General features: G+C 37.7%; 1 protein-coding gene across 1 annotated transcript in view; it reads right to left on the reverse strand.

The window, feature by feature from the left end:
• Macrod2 (mono-ADP ribosylhydrolase 2) overlaps window positions 1–15,624 on the reverse strand; it is a 2,130,377-nt gene that overhangs the window by 627,263 nt on the left and 1,487,490 nt on the right. The window lies entirely within an intron of this gene.

Genomic DNA, 15,624 nt, shown 5'->3' on the forward strand with positions numbered 1-15,624 from the left:
GCAATATATTTATAATAATATAAAGTAATGTAATACAATAATATACTATAATAATCATATTACAATTGCATCATACTTACATAAGAACTATATTAGACTCCGACATCTTGCTTGCATCTCAAGACTACATGACATAAACTTAATGAGAGAGAACATGCGGCTCTCTGTCCTCCTCTCCTTGTCTTTTTTCTCCTGTGGTTCCTGTCTTGCAATTTAATCATATTACAATTGCATCATACTTACATAAGAACTATATTAGACTCCGACATCTTGCTTGCATCTCAAGACTACATGACATAAACTTAATGAGAGAGAACATGCGGCTCTCTGTCCTCCTCTCCTTGTCTTTTTTCTCCTGTGGTTCCTGTCTTGCAATTTCCCTCTCTTATAATGGGTGGCACAAATTTTTTTTTTCCTATATAAATGTCAGAGAGAGTACAGAACTTGGAAAACTAGAAGTAGATAACTGAGCTGATTAAGAATGGTGAGTTTTAACATTTTCTACCCAAAAAGGGTTATTTATTTCTCAGATGTATGGAAATTTATTCTCCGCAGGAATGCTAGCAGTTGTCCATCACCAGAGAGAGTTCAACCAACTCACCATCAAAGGTTGCACCCTTATCTGGACCATAAGCCCCCATTCTTGCTACAAGTCATGCACATACTGGTGAATACAGGGCACAGGGCTTCTCCTTGGCACATGAATGGCAAGTGGTCCAGGCCTCTACCAGTCGCATGCTGTATGATACCGAGTGTGGCTAATGCAGAATGCAGAGTTTGGTAGAAGAAACATATTTATATCAGCAAATCTAGGCTTTGTCTCTTCCAGAGGCTCCCTTAAATTCTCTACCATCCAAATGTAGTTTTCTTCACCTTTTTACAGTATTATTGGAAAACAATTGATCCTTCCCTTGCATTCATTTCTAAAATGAAAATCTGCCATCTTGTTAATGCCAGTATCAAAATTCTCACTGGATGTTAGCTGATCCAGCTCCCGTTAAAGCAATAAAGATGTTGTTGCCTCCTGGTACAATGATTCCCATTGGAGCATGAGGGAATTGTATGTCTACGTCTCTGGTAGAGGATTCTACAAGGCTGTGATAAGACATACAGGGTAATGGATGGACTGAAATCTAGTTCTTCAGCTGCTAATACCTGTGCTCACATTCACAGGTGGCACAGGGGAACGGACATCTTTCTTCTGCACAAAATTACCTACCACACCATGTACCTTCATGGATGTCTCTGTTCGGAAAGTGTCACTGTTTACTAATTCTAGGAAGTCATTGTACAAGATGGAAATTTCCCTATTTTTCTGTTTGTTTTTAGCTATATTCTCATGAGAATTAGATAGCCACTGATACCAATGGAAGGAAATTGTTCAGGCTGAAGTAGAAAAAAGAAAAAAGCTAAGAATCAAATGTTGGTAGATGGTCGCCATTGTAGAACTGACTGATGGATATTCTTCACTCTGTTCCTCCTTGTGAACAATATCCCAGCTAATACATCCATGGTACGCAAAGGGCATAGTTGGAATAATATGAATTCTTACCTACTGAGTGAAATTTTTTCTTACTTTTGATTTATTAGATTAACTTGGAGTACCTACAGAGTCCAGGAAGCTAGAACGGTGCCATTGAGAGGGGTTGGGGAGACCTTGAGACAATGTGGTAATAGAACACACAAGATACAAAAGTAAAGGGTGGAAGGATACCGGGTTCCACAGGCTTAAGTGGATATAGTGGTGTGAACCTAGAGAAGATAAGGGGGAGGATGAAGGCTAGCCCCAGCTGACAATGTATGAAAAAGCCATATGGAACCCTACTATTTTGTAAGCTATAAGATTATAACTTAAAACACAGATTTTTTATTTTTTAAATATTTTATTTATTATTTTTATTTTATGTGTATGAGTGTATTGCCTGCATGTATGTGAGTGCACCCATGTTGTGCAATGCTGCAGAAGTCAGAAGGGGGCTTTAGATTCCCCTGGATCTGGAGTTAAGGATGGTTCATAGCCGCCATGTGGGTGCTGGGAATCGAACCCAGGTCCTATTCAAGAGCAGTCAGTGCTTTTAACCACTAAGCCATCTCTCCAGCCCCTAAAACACAGTTTTAAGGGAGATACCATGCATGATTGGATAATGCTGTTTCCAGAAGCCACATGCTATTAAAATCCCCAGTATCAGGGCCTTGCTTTGTGATTAGGAACCGTTGATGCTCTTGCAGAGGACCCAAGTTTGCTTTCCAGTATCCGCACAGAGGCTAACAAACTCCAATTTCAGAGCATCCAACACCATCTTCTGGCCTCTCTAGACATTGCTTAACATATGGTGTATATGCATGCAGCCAAAACATTCATACACATAAAATAAAAATAAATAAAATTCAAAAAATATATTCTAATGCCATGTGTGGAACATTTCCTTATGAGCTGTTGGCCAGGGAGGCACTGTAGACCCCCCAAACAGTGGAAGGTATTGTCATTGCTCTTGGTTGCCCACCACCTTAGATGAAATGACTATCGCTAAAGACACCACACACTTTGATTTTAGAGGATGTAAATCAAACAAGAACTGAGTGGGAAGCTTCTTCACTGTGAGTTAGTTTTGACAGTAACAGAAGGCACTGTGGGGAGAAATGTTATCAACAATCTGCAAGTTAAATACCAACCTGCCAGGCAAGGTATGCGCAATAGTGGCATGACTGTTACAGGGGTCACCAACCATTTTCTGTTTGGATTTTATGTCTGCTTTACAGGAGGAATTCATGCCTGGTACAATAAAACCTGGTCAAAAGCACATGGCTAGGGAGTTTACAGGCCCTAGCAGGGAACATATTACTGTTGTTTTGCTATACGGGTATGACACCCAACTGCCTTCTAAATATTTATGTTTATATTAGATTACTGTTTCTTTCAGTATTGGTCAGAGAAACTTCTGTTTCCAGTGGGTAATAGTCAGTGCAGACACTCCTAACTGGAGTTAGTACTGAGAATAAGTGACAATTGAGTGCTCAGCCCTATATGGAACATCTATATTACCCTCTCTAAGGCTCAAGGAATGTCACTGGAGGAGGCAAAAAGAATGTAAGGACCAAGGATGGGAAGGAGTTCTATGAAACACTCCTTGGACAAGACATGGCAATTGCATATGTGAGCTCCCAGCAGCAGTGGCTACTTCCACAAGATGGGCCCACCAATATTTCATCATTGATGGAAGAGGAATTCACAAGGCCCTCATTTTCTGAGGAACTTAGGCAATTAATGGAATAGGGGGTGTCATATTTATCAATGGCAGCTGCTGGTAAATTGACTTACTTAAGTAAATAACGCCCCCCTCCCCAAGCTTAAGTAGGCAACCTTAAGTAAATACAGGAAACCACAAACAAACAAACAAACAAACAATACATGAAACTCTGAGAAAGGCTTGTTGGAAAGAAGAGGTCCAGTGGGAGGAGGCAGGGAAAACAGAATGATGGGAAGGATATGATCAAGGTACTTTACATGTGCATATAATAAAATTATGAAATAATTAAAGACCATAAAAACACACTAAAAATTCAAAAAATATGTGAGACCATAAAGATGGTAAACATAAAAGATTTATGGTAAAGAGTTAACATTGGTAGTTAATATAGTTTGAACTCTTGATATGTGCTCATCTATGTTTTAAGAGATTTTAATTGCCATATATCACTTCAATTCTCCAAATGGTATAATTTCAAATAAAACAGACTCAGTAATTCCATTTTATAAAAGAACAAACTGAGTTTAGAATGACATAAATTTGCCTGAACTAACAGAGCTAATAGGTGCTTGAGCCAGAATGTAGATATGAACTACTAAACTGTGCTCTGAAAAACACATTATTATAAAGAAAAACTTCATAAGATAATTTTACTTCTATTAACTGATATAGAAGTGACATTTAACCTGTGAGGACCATGTTATTTAAATGTCTGCAGACCTAATCAATGAACCCAAGAAAAAAATGGGACAGGGGCTCAAAAGTTGAAGGCATCAACTTCTTTGTAGAAAGTCTAGTTATGAGCAAAAACTGGGACATAGCAGAAAACAATAAAAACAGATACTGAAATCATAAGAAATACAATACATATGCATCATGTCAGGAAGGGCATGGTAGGAAATACTCAGAAGATTTGGAGGGGGGCTGCTGGAGAGATGGCTCAGGAGTTAAGAGCACTGACTGCTCTTGCTGAGGACCCCAGTTCAATTCCCAGCACCTACATGGCAGCTATGAAACACCCTTAATTCCAGTTCTAGAGGAATCTGATATCCTCTTCTGACTTCTGTGACACTGCATGACACGGTGCACTCAGATACATGCAGGCAATACATCCATACACATAACATAAAATAATACCTAAAATATTTAAAAAAGAAGACATGGAGAGAAAAAATACTTGAAGATAGTTTGCAACTAATTATATGTGGGAGCAAGAAAAAAGAAATGGTTATGAATCACTGGGGATTTAAGTCTCAGATAATGGTCATGCTGCTAGTAAGGGAAAAATCACAAGAAATAAAAAGAAAGTAGGATTTAGATTTAATATTAAAATAAGTATGATACTAATAAAACCACAAGGTGGATATATCTAAAGTGAGCACATCTGCAAAGTCCAAACTAGACAAGTGTATAATTCTTTAGTTTCTGATTTAGAAAGACTGTAGGGAAACAGAGCCAAAGAGGATGAAGAGGAGCTGGGAAAGAAGTAGGCAGAGAGTGCAAAAGAGAAATGGAAAAATATAATAGAAAAGGGCTCCAAGGAAAGTCCACTTCATGAAGGAAGCAACAGAATCAAAGCACCAAGAGTTTTGGGAAACTGGGAAAAAGGTGGGATGGAGACTCTGTGACCAGGTTCAGTTACCTAGACGCTGACCCATATTCTGAGAGAATAGTTACTAAAGGACCAGTGAGGAGAAAGAGCTGCATGGAAACAATTGGGGTCTCCTTGGTGGGCATCACCTATCTCTTATGCCCCATTTTTGCACGCTGCAGTGATTGCCTGACAACCATTGTCTCCTTACATTCATCCTAGTTTCCCACTCATGCGGTACCCAGACGCCAGGTACCCCTTGCCTGAGGATGCATACTAGGTCTCTCCTGTTGCCACTGAGCATCTTTTTGTCTATAGGCTATCTATCTTAGAGCCAGTATGCATCACATAGAATGCTGTTTAAAGATCCCACATAATTTGTCTCTCTCCTTCTAATTGAGTTTAAGTATGGAGGAAATATCCTCTTAGCATGTCCAATATTTCCTAAGCTCAAGGGCCTTCTACAGGAACACGACACTTAATTCTGTATGTTAATGTGGATCCTACATTTAATTATATTCAAATGTAGGTTATTTGTCTTTACTCAAATTCAGTTCACTGGCAGATACATTCACTGCCCATAAAAGGCATGTATACTATAGTCAGAGGAAAGCAGCATTTCCCATTTAAAGAGCAAAGGTTTATCCAAATATTGAAAGAGATGCACAGCCCATAAGTGGTATCAAAATAGATGTTTAGAAATCAGGATGACATTTCTGGATATTCTTTAATAATAGCAAAAGACATGTAAGATCCCAACATCACGAAGACTTGTAGTGTCACAGTAAAACTTTTCCCAGCTTAGAATGCATTCTGTTGTCTCTAAGGATGTCCTCTTAGCTACTCCTATATATTCAGAAGGGAACAGAAAGCCTGGCACTTGATAAGGGAAAATGAATATTGTGCAAAGAATGAACAAATTTCCACCTCTTGCCTTACTTCCTATGACTACATCAATTTGAATCAATAACTATTTGATTTATTCTTCTGCTGCAAAAATTAATTGAACACATGGCTGCACATTCCTAAAAGATTACATTTTGACAAGTCCCTTCACAATAAAATAGAAAGCAGGGATATTTGGAATGAGTCAGCAAGCTAATTAATTTCTCTGCGTTTCAATTTCCTCATCTATAAAATAGTGATAACAATGTTTATCTTGGCGAGGCGGTAGAAGGTAAACTGAAACGACGTCTGCCATGTACCCATTTGGTTTTGGCACCCCCAGAAGCCAATCTTGAGATAGAGATTTGAGCACGGGTAATTATATAGAGGTCAAATCCAAATAAACATTTGAGTACAAAACCGGTTATTGCTCAAAAATGAGCAGTTGAGACCAAATCCTACTAGGATGCTTTGGGAAATAGTTTGGGGAAAACACTTCAGAATTATCTTGTCTTGGGGCAAAAGAGGAATATATTTACTAAATCCCATCATTCATGGACCTAATGTGACTGAAGTGTTCATGAGGGCACTAAACTAATTCCATAGCATTTTGGCCAGTTCTGGTGTCCAACAGAGCAGATTCCAGAAGCCAGAGGATACCTTTGGATGATGAAGGTTCTGATAAGTGAGTGATTTCATGAGCACAGTGAATATAGAGAGGTGGGTTAAAGGTAAAAAAAAAAAAGTGACAGGGCTGCCACAGAGTTTGACTTTGCATTTAGTATGTGTTCAATAAACAGTTGCAAGTTAATACTGCCTCTGTAAAGCCTTGTTGAGCTTCTAAGAAATGCTCTTCTTTGAAAGTAAATGTTCAATTTAAATTTTTATAGACTCTTGTGAGGCCTTAGAGAGTCTTTGAGAGCTTCTGTAGTTTAACTGTGAACTGTTCTTAAAGCTAAATAATTTGGGAGGGTTGTTTACAGAGTAGCGAATACCAGACAATGAGTTCAAATAAAGTTCATTTTGTATTAATAGTATAATCTCTTTGTTCTTCTTCAAGCCCTTGCTTCAAATGTTTTCACAGTAAGTATGTCAGTGAAAAAAAAATCTAGGAATTTGTATGACCTAGAAGTAACACAGAAAGAACTGATAGTGAAAAGCACAAACATATCACTACAATGGCATGCTCAGGAGCTGTATCCCATTGTGCGGAGTTAACGATTTTGAACATTTTGTTAGATCCTGATCTGGTTCCTAAGCACAGCAGCCCTGGCTTACTAGAAGACCCTAGGAGAACCACAGTATCCTGTGCTCTCTGATCAACTCTTATTTCATAGCGTTGTGTTCGGGTAGAAGAATGTTCAACACAGTACTTGAATCATTAGCTGAAATCAATAATTTAATATATCTCCACGGTTAGGACGATTTAGAAGATTGGCTAATCAGTGTATTACAATACAACCAGAGAATAAGATGACAAGATTAAAGCATTCATAGTGAATACTTGGAATTTATGAATGAATCAATTAATTAATTAATTAATGGATGAATAGATGGATGAATGAATGAAAAAATAAATATTGAAAGACAAGACTTCAACAAAATTTAAAGTGGGTCCTCCCCAGCACCCTTACCCCTTAAAAAGTCATTGCACCCTACTGTGTTTCATTTTATTTACAGCATGTGGGACCTAATTAGATTACACCACACATCCATTTACTTTCTTTTCTTCCTCACTAGACTGAAAACTCCATGAGAATCAGAGCTGTGTTATTTGTTCTTCACTATATTCAATGTAAGCAGGACTGTGTCTGACACATAATATAATATGGGCTCAGTAAATATTTCTGTGTGGCGTGAAATAAAGGTGTATCGCAAACATCTTCATAAGATGGAAAAAGATGCAAAAGTTCTTATGGTACAGTTGTGGCAAATAAATGGTATGATTTCCTTAGATGCTGATGAAGTTACTATTAACCCTCATCCCCCACCCGTGTTCACACATTCTTCCCAACTTTACAGTAAGTCCCATTTACTCATGAATCACCAACTGAGAGAAGATTTAGCACAATCTCCCTGTCTGGTTGTATATGATAGATGGCCCTAAGCAGGCTCTGCCCTCAAGAAGAACAGGATAACAAACAGTCATCTGCCTTAAAAGTTTGTGGAGAACCTCATTTCTCTGAATTCTACACTAGGGTTGTCAAATCCTGTCTTATAGCCTTGGCCAGAACTTTACTAAAGCTAGGGTACCTAAAGCTCTCAGCACAGACAGAAACTTCAAGGCTACTGTCCATCTTACCTGACTCCCCTTCAGAGGAATGTTTTGAATGAATGATAACGTTAATTCCTAGCTGCATGTTAAACAACCAGAATTACTAAGACAAGATAGACTTTGGCACTAAAACAACAACAGGAAGAAATCAACACATAACAGAATTTATAGTTAAGTATTTCATAAAAGAACAGTGAGCCAAGGGTGGGGACATGTACCTGAAACACCAGCACTTGGGAGGCAGAAGCAGAATGACAGTGAGAGCCAGGCTAGCAAGATGGGGAAGTGAGGACGGAAAGGGGGAAGAACAGAAATGAAATCTCATTCTTCTAAGAAGGCTTCATTCTAAGATATTAAACAATAATTAGCAAAACTAAAATATTGATATGGTAATATACATATCTATCCACCATCTATCATCTATCCATCTATCTATCTATCTATCTATCTATCTATCTATAATCCATCTATCATCTATCTATCTACCTTCATCATCATCATCATCATCATCATCATCTGTCTATATCTGGGCACCAAGTCTCACTTATTTTAGTAATCTGTATTTATGACTCTATCTACATAGAGTACAAAAACGTCATATAATTTACAGCAAAATGAGCAGACTACCAGGGAAAGGAGAAGGACACATAAGCTTCCAGTGACTAATGCATTGAGGACATAAAGAGAGTGAAGAATTAGATTCTCCATGGCTTAGTTGGTGCTTTACAGAGGGGGAGAGTGTTTCGTAATCAGGGTTTATGACCATTTACCATGTACTGTCCACAGTTCTAGGCATTGTAGATAAAAGGATGACTAAGATGTGCATCCTACCCTCAAGGAGCCCAAGTGAAAAATAGACTTATCAAAAAGAGCAATAATGAAAGCGGAAGGAAGCTGACCCGGAGGCAGAGGAATCAGTTATCGGGGCTGGCAAAGAGGTGATATCTTAAGATGAGGTTTAAAAAGATAATTACTAGTGAACAGAGTACATGAGAGTCAGAGAGAGAGCATTTTTCAGAAAAACAAGGCAATTATGAAGAGTTCAGGATTGAGAAAAAAGTGCTACAATGTTTTTTAAGTGACATTAGTATGTTTAATTTCTTTGCCATGCACTTTGAGCAGAACGATGCTAAAGGAGAAGAGTTCTACCAGGATCTGTGAGATTCTGGGCATAAATGAAACATTGGGGATGTTTTTTCTCTAAAGTTATTTAAAAATGAGTAGGGAGGAAAATTGAACAGTTCGTTTGGCGAGAGAATAAGTAAGAAATGGAAGCGCCGAGCAGCTGATAAAATCACCTACCATGTGCTTTTCCCCACTATGAGTCCAATTTCTGAGTAAATGGTTTCAGGGAATTACTTTACTCTCATGAGAACAAGTAGAAGAAACCAAGCACCTAGAGGCTACGTGGAATGCTTGGACTATCCATAAGAACCAACAGAGGCATAGCAAAGTTTCCTCAGTGATGACAAAGATAAAAGAAGGGATGAGAACATTCTAATACCCAATTGTCCTGAAGGAGAAACAGAAGGCTAACTTAAGCCAGGAGGACAAGGAAAAGTTGCTTAACATCAGGGTAAGTTTGGAAGGAAATATTCAGTAAGCAGCACTTGTCACTCATTTTTAAATAGACTTTCAATTTTAGAATAGTTGTAGAATACATTTTAAATTAACATTTTTGTTTAATCCATTATTGCTGTTTCTAAAATCAATTATTGTTCTATCTGTAAGTCGCTATAGACTATAATATTCACTATGATTATCTTGTACCCTTAGAGAAAAATGGATCAAATGGTCTGCATAGAATCAGTCAGGTGATTTTGGCCCTTCCACACCCTGTATTTCCTCTTTGGAAGACATTATTAATTGTTAGCAACATTATTTCCTCTGCATCTAAGCTGGAAGGCTTACAAATCTTTTCAACCTAGTTCTTTAGCCAGTGATTTTCTCTCTGTGATCTATTGATATTGACACATGAGATATTAACAACCCCTGGTTGTGACAAGGCATCCTGAACCATTATCCTCGAACTGCTAGCACACTTTTAAATTACGTCAAGAGTTTTGTGAACTAATATATGTGTTTTCATGACTCTTTAGTATAAACATGTATGAATGTATGTGGTATTTTATAAATGTATGCATTTGTTGTAGTTAATATATGAAAATGATCTTTTAAAATATTACAGAATTCTCGGTCATCTCTTTATCATTATAGAATGGGAAATTTCAATATTTTTTCGTGGTGTGGTTATTCTTTGAGACAGGTTCTCACTACCTTGCCACGGCTGGCCTGGAGCTTGCTATATAGACCAGGTGGCCTCAGTCTCATAGAGATCCACCTGCCTCTGCCTCATAAGTGATGGGATTAAAGGTGTGTGCCACCATGGTTGAGTTCAAATTTTATTTTGACATTTTGAAAAGTTCTTTTGTGGGGTAAGTTTGTCAAACACCAGCTCCTGGTCATACTCAATTTGGATTACTGAGGCCAATCCCTCAAAGTTTCTTGAAGTGGCAATCATACCTCCCTCAAAACAGGCTTCAGTCTCTTTTGTACATAAATATACTACAAAGACAAACTTTTCAGTCAGTAAATGCTGTTGTATTTTTAACCAAACTAGAGACTTACTAAGAGGTGCATGGCTTTGAAACCACAAACAACTCTAAGCATCAACTAAAAGGAAACACGCCTTTGTGTATTTGGATTGTATACCTGTAGCATCTCTCTGTCCACATACCCAAATACAGTAGTGATAGCAACCTCTGTCCTTCTTAAGTTAAAGGAAAATCTTATATTTTTTGATAATCATAGAAGTAAGTGGTTAGGATAAGCTTTAAGAGAAGACAAGCAATACAATGTAAGGAGCTCTCAGCACTTTTGAACGCACACTGTTTGCACCCACTTTACAGTAAAAACTTCATTTTGAAATATGTTCCTTTATAAAATTAGTTTCTGGTGGTCTCTACTTTTCACAAAATGGCAAAGGCATGGAGGATTTGCATTATGATTAGATGCCCCAAAGGCATTGATAAAATATCTGTGAATGTATGAGCTATTCATAGGAAAGCAGTGCCTTTTGATCTCACAAACATACTCCCAGATAAGTGTCCCAGCATAAATTCTCACTTAACATGCATGGTTTATAAGGGAAAAATTTTAAAATAGTTCTCCAAACTGGCAGGAAGATAATTCTATATGGAAAACAGTTTGCATGTAGGTCTAACTGCCTTATCATTTTCCACTAGTAACACTCCAACATGACTTTGGTAGAGTCTGTTATTGTTATTTGCTCATATAATAAAAGAAAACAAAATGCCACCAGCAAGTATGTTTAATAAAAGGCATAAATGAGGCTAATTAGTCTAATTGTAGTACTAAAAAAAGAAAACTATTTTTTCACAGCAAGCTTATCCAATGAGGCGTACACTTTGGTTGCTTTTATACAGAAAATTGTTGCATTTAGACCAGGAATGCATAAACAAAATGTGCAGAAATTTGGGAAAAATCCTCAGATTACTGTTTCAGTCCCTATATTACTAAATGGCTTTCCATGCAGCAATAGTAACCATAAACTGACATATATTAAACAGGCATTTACTAAAGGCTAACTGGTGGAAGTATTCAGCTGCACAAAATGGAAGGTTTTCAAAACAACTAATAATCAAAATAGTGGCTGTTCCATTTAAGTTTCAAATTCTCGTGCAATTTATATAATGTAGGTAGCATTATCCTTATATTAAAAACACAATAGACTAAAGGAGAGTCAACTAATTTGTCCACATTAATCTATTAAATAACTAATGTCTCATTCTGAGTACATCCTGGCTCAGTGCTATGTAATGGTTCAAAACTGTACCTTTATTGCCTTCCCCACAGTGTTGTGGGGAAGAAATACTAAACACAGAACTTGAATATTAATTAGAACATAGTGAAGGTGTTAAGCAAATTACCAATAAAATGTATTGGTATTTAAACATGGAGAATATATTTCTGGTATGGGTAAAATGATACCTTTAATCAAATAGTTAGACCATGTTGCCTTATTAAACTCTCTCAAAGCAAATCCATCGGGAAGGAATACCATCCTTTTAACCTAAAGTCTTATGGAAAAGTATAAACAATGAAAAGAGAAGATATTTGAAGTGACAAAAGTGTACTTTCTTTTTCATCTTCTCCATGTTGACCTTCAATCCTCTGTCACAGTTTTATGGTTTGCTCTGGGACATGCAGTGCTAGCTCATTTTGGAAACTGTTGATTTAGGAGGAAAAAAAAATCCATCAATCACACACAAATTTCGGGGGTCCAAGGTAATGGGGTGGAATAGGGACCCCCTTCTTTTCATTGCAATGTCAATCAGGACCAAGAAAGGCAAACAGGAATGACCGCAGTTGTTTTAGCAGAGAATGCAATAACAGGGAACAAGCAGATTCTGAAGAACTGAACAGGCACAAAGGGCACCTTGAAATAACTCAGGCTTCTGAGCAGGATGTAACTACCACCCGTAGTCCTGTGGAACAAAGAGAAGTTTTGATCACTGTGGATTAGATGCTTGGAGCGGTGTCCCTTGTGGAGTAGAAACCCAGACCTTTGAGGAAAAGACACTGTTCAACTGTCAGGGGAGCTTCTGGAACTCGAACAAGTCCCCAAGAAGCTGTGGTTCTGACATCTGAGGGAGGAATGTTGCCTTCTGGTGGTATTCCTAAGGCAAATCCATGAGCCTTGTGATGGGGTGCATGGGGTGGGAGGACGGAAGCTGGAACCAGTCACCACATTCCTGATGAAGCATGTTCCTGGATGAGGCTGTCAAGAGCAAGAACCAAACAGAAAATAACACAAATATGAAGAAGAGATGTGCCATCTGCAATCCCTTCAGCCCTTTTGCCTGGATTTATACATCCTTATCTAAGTAAACAAAATCAAAGAAGCACCTATTCAGAGATGCACTCATGGAGAAGTCAGAACTGTAAACAGTCCATCCATCAGATGCATGTGTCTACTCTCTAATAGCAACTCAAATGGGCGATACTGTAAGCTGTATTTTCCATTTGGGAAGAGCTGCTGCCATCTATGAACCACATTGTATGTTTGTATCTCCAAAATATGATTTCTAATTCTAGAATGTTCTTCTTCCTATGATAAAGATCTATATCCATAAGGAGGACAAACCAACACTGCCCCTTGGCTACTACAAATATCTTACATCATTATATGATACCACTCTAAAATTCGGTAAGACACTGCACTTTAGAGGAGAGTATTACAAGGTTCAAGAATGTACAGTGTTCTTCACAGAGGTGCGGTGTACATATTTTCAGTATAGAAAGCACTCCCTGAGGGTTGGATTGTATCTTTTTTTTCTCCTATGTTTTCTTGATTTTTGATCTTGGTTGCACCACATGTTAATTCAGAACTACTTTTTTAATTTGAACTATATTGAGTTTAGACTTGATTTCAGTAAAGAAAAGGTAAAATGCAGCATGACTCATCCAATAAAAAGAAGTGAGAGTCACCCTTCCTATTTGCAAGGCTTTCAACATCTGATTCAGACATCAAATTTTGAGTTAAAAAGTTGACACTTCAACTGCACTTTCCAGTTGAGGATACAGGTACTCAGGGATATTGAGATGATACTCCCGTGAACATACAGCCAATAAATGCAGTCAGCGCTGGAAAGTAGCTAAATGAGTGAAACAGCCACCATTGTGATAGAACCAAACATCCCAGAATGGCCAAACCAGGACTAAGAAAATTAATCAAAGCCAAGAAACAGCCCTCTCAGGAGCAGTAAAACATCTTTCAGTATTAAGAACATGAACACTTTCAAAAAAGAGTAAAATGAAAACGCTCAAAGTGGTTAGGATTGATAACAAGGGTACTGTTTTGTTTTGTTCTGCCATTTTGATTTACAGAAACAAAAAACAAAGTATTCAGGCAGATATGTGCTTGTTTGCTGTTTATGGGCTTGACTGAGACCTCCATGATCAATTTGTATAACAGCTTTGAAGAAGAGAAAATGCATACACAGGAAGGAAACTGTCTTAAAATTCTTTCCCACAGAATATGCCTACTTGTTTTAATTGAAGTAACACATCAAACAATTTTAAGGTCAACAAGGGAAATAAGTGTCCAGATTCTTCATGTTTACTTTCCTTATGCAATCAATGATTGTACTGCTTCCACAATTTCTTTATGATTTTGTGTTTGTTTTACAAGTTGAAAGTATATCAAGCACTTACTCCTTTATTTCTGTCGTAAAACTATGGTTTCATATGCTCTTTAATTTGTACATTTTGCTATTCATAGGAACTTATTCATAGAATTATTTCTATATGTTTACCACTACTATCAAAACTATAATACTCATATATATCTTGTTAAGTGCTTGTGGTTGTTAATATTGTCAACTTGAAATGATATGGAATTACCTAAGAGGCAAATCTCTAAGTACATTTGTGAGAGATTGTTTAAATGTGGTTAGTGTTCTGATTAACTTTTATTGTCAACTTGACAACATCTAAAGTCACTTGGTAAGAGGGGACCTCAGTTAAAGGATCACCTCAATCAGATTGGTCTGTGGTCATGTCTGTGAGAAACTGTCTTAACCAATGAGTGTTGTGGGAGGACCCAGTCTACTATGGGCAGCACCATCCCTAGGCAGGTGGTTCTGGGTATAAGAAAGCTGCCTGGGCATGAGCCAGGGAGAGTCAGTAAACAGTGTTGCTTCATGGTCCTGCTTCAGTTCCTGCTTGACTTCCTACCCTGACTTCCTTCAGTGATGGACTGTGACCTGGAAGTATAAGCCTTATTTAAACCTTTTCTTCCCTCAAGCTGCTTTTGGTCAGAGTGTTTTGTCACAGAAAACTCTCTAGGTATTCCTTTGAAAGATTATCTTGATCAGGTTAATTTAGGTGTGACCATTCCCTTGGCTTGATTCTGAACTGCATAAAAAGAACACTGACTGAGCACAAGAATTCTCTGCTTCCTAACTCCAATACAGCTTGACAAGCAGCCTGGAGCTTCTGATATCAAGACCTCCCTACCATGATGGACTGTCCGCTGGGACTGTGAGTCAAAATAAACCCTCTGTCTTTATGTTTCTTTTGTCAGGGATATTCTGCGGTAGCAAAAGGAAAAGTAAACTGAAATAGTATTGATTTGGTTTTGTTTTTTTTCTGACCAGTTAAATGTATAGAAAATCAAATTATGTTTTGTACTGATGTCTGTTCTCCTGAGAACCAGAGAGTTTTCATGTGCTTATTGGTCATTCGTATTCTCTTTGTTATGACTACTCTACTATGATCTTTGTCCACTTTTCCCCCCAAGTGTTTTTCTCAAGTTAGAATTTTGACTCTCAGAATGTCAATTTTGCTCTATTTTTTCCATTTGCCTGCACATTGTAATCAAATCTAAAACCCACTGAAAAATGTTCTAGCCACAAACTATTAAAATCATTGTTATCGAATTTCTAATAGTTTTATTTATTTAAAATGTAGATTATTAGGGCCGGAGAGATGGCTCAATGGGTAAAGGCACTTGCTGACAATCTTAACAACTTGAATTTGATTCCCAGAACCCACATGGTGAAGGAAAGAACCAACTCTCACAAGTGTTGTCTGACTTCCAC

This window comes from Nannospalax galili, unplaced genomic scaffold (genome assembly GCF_000622305.1).
Source record: "Nannospalax galili isolate Female #2095 unplaced genomic scaffold, S.galili_v1.0 scaffold1118, whole genome shotgun sequence".
Lineage (NCBI taxonomy): Eukaryota > Metazoa > Chordata > Mammalia > Rodentia > Spalacidae > Nannospalax > Nannospalax galili.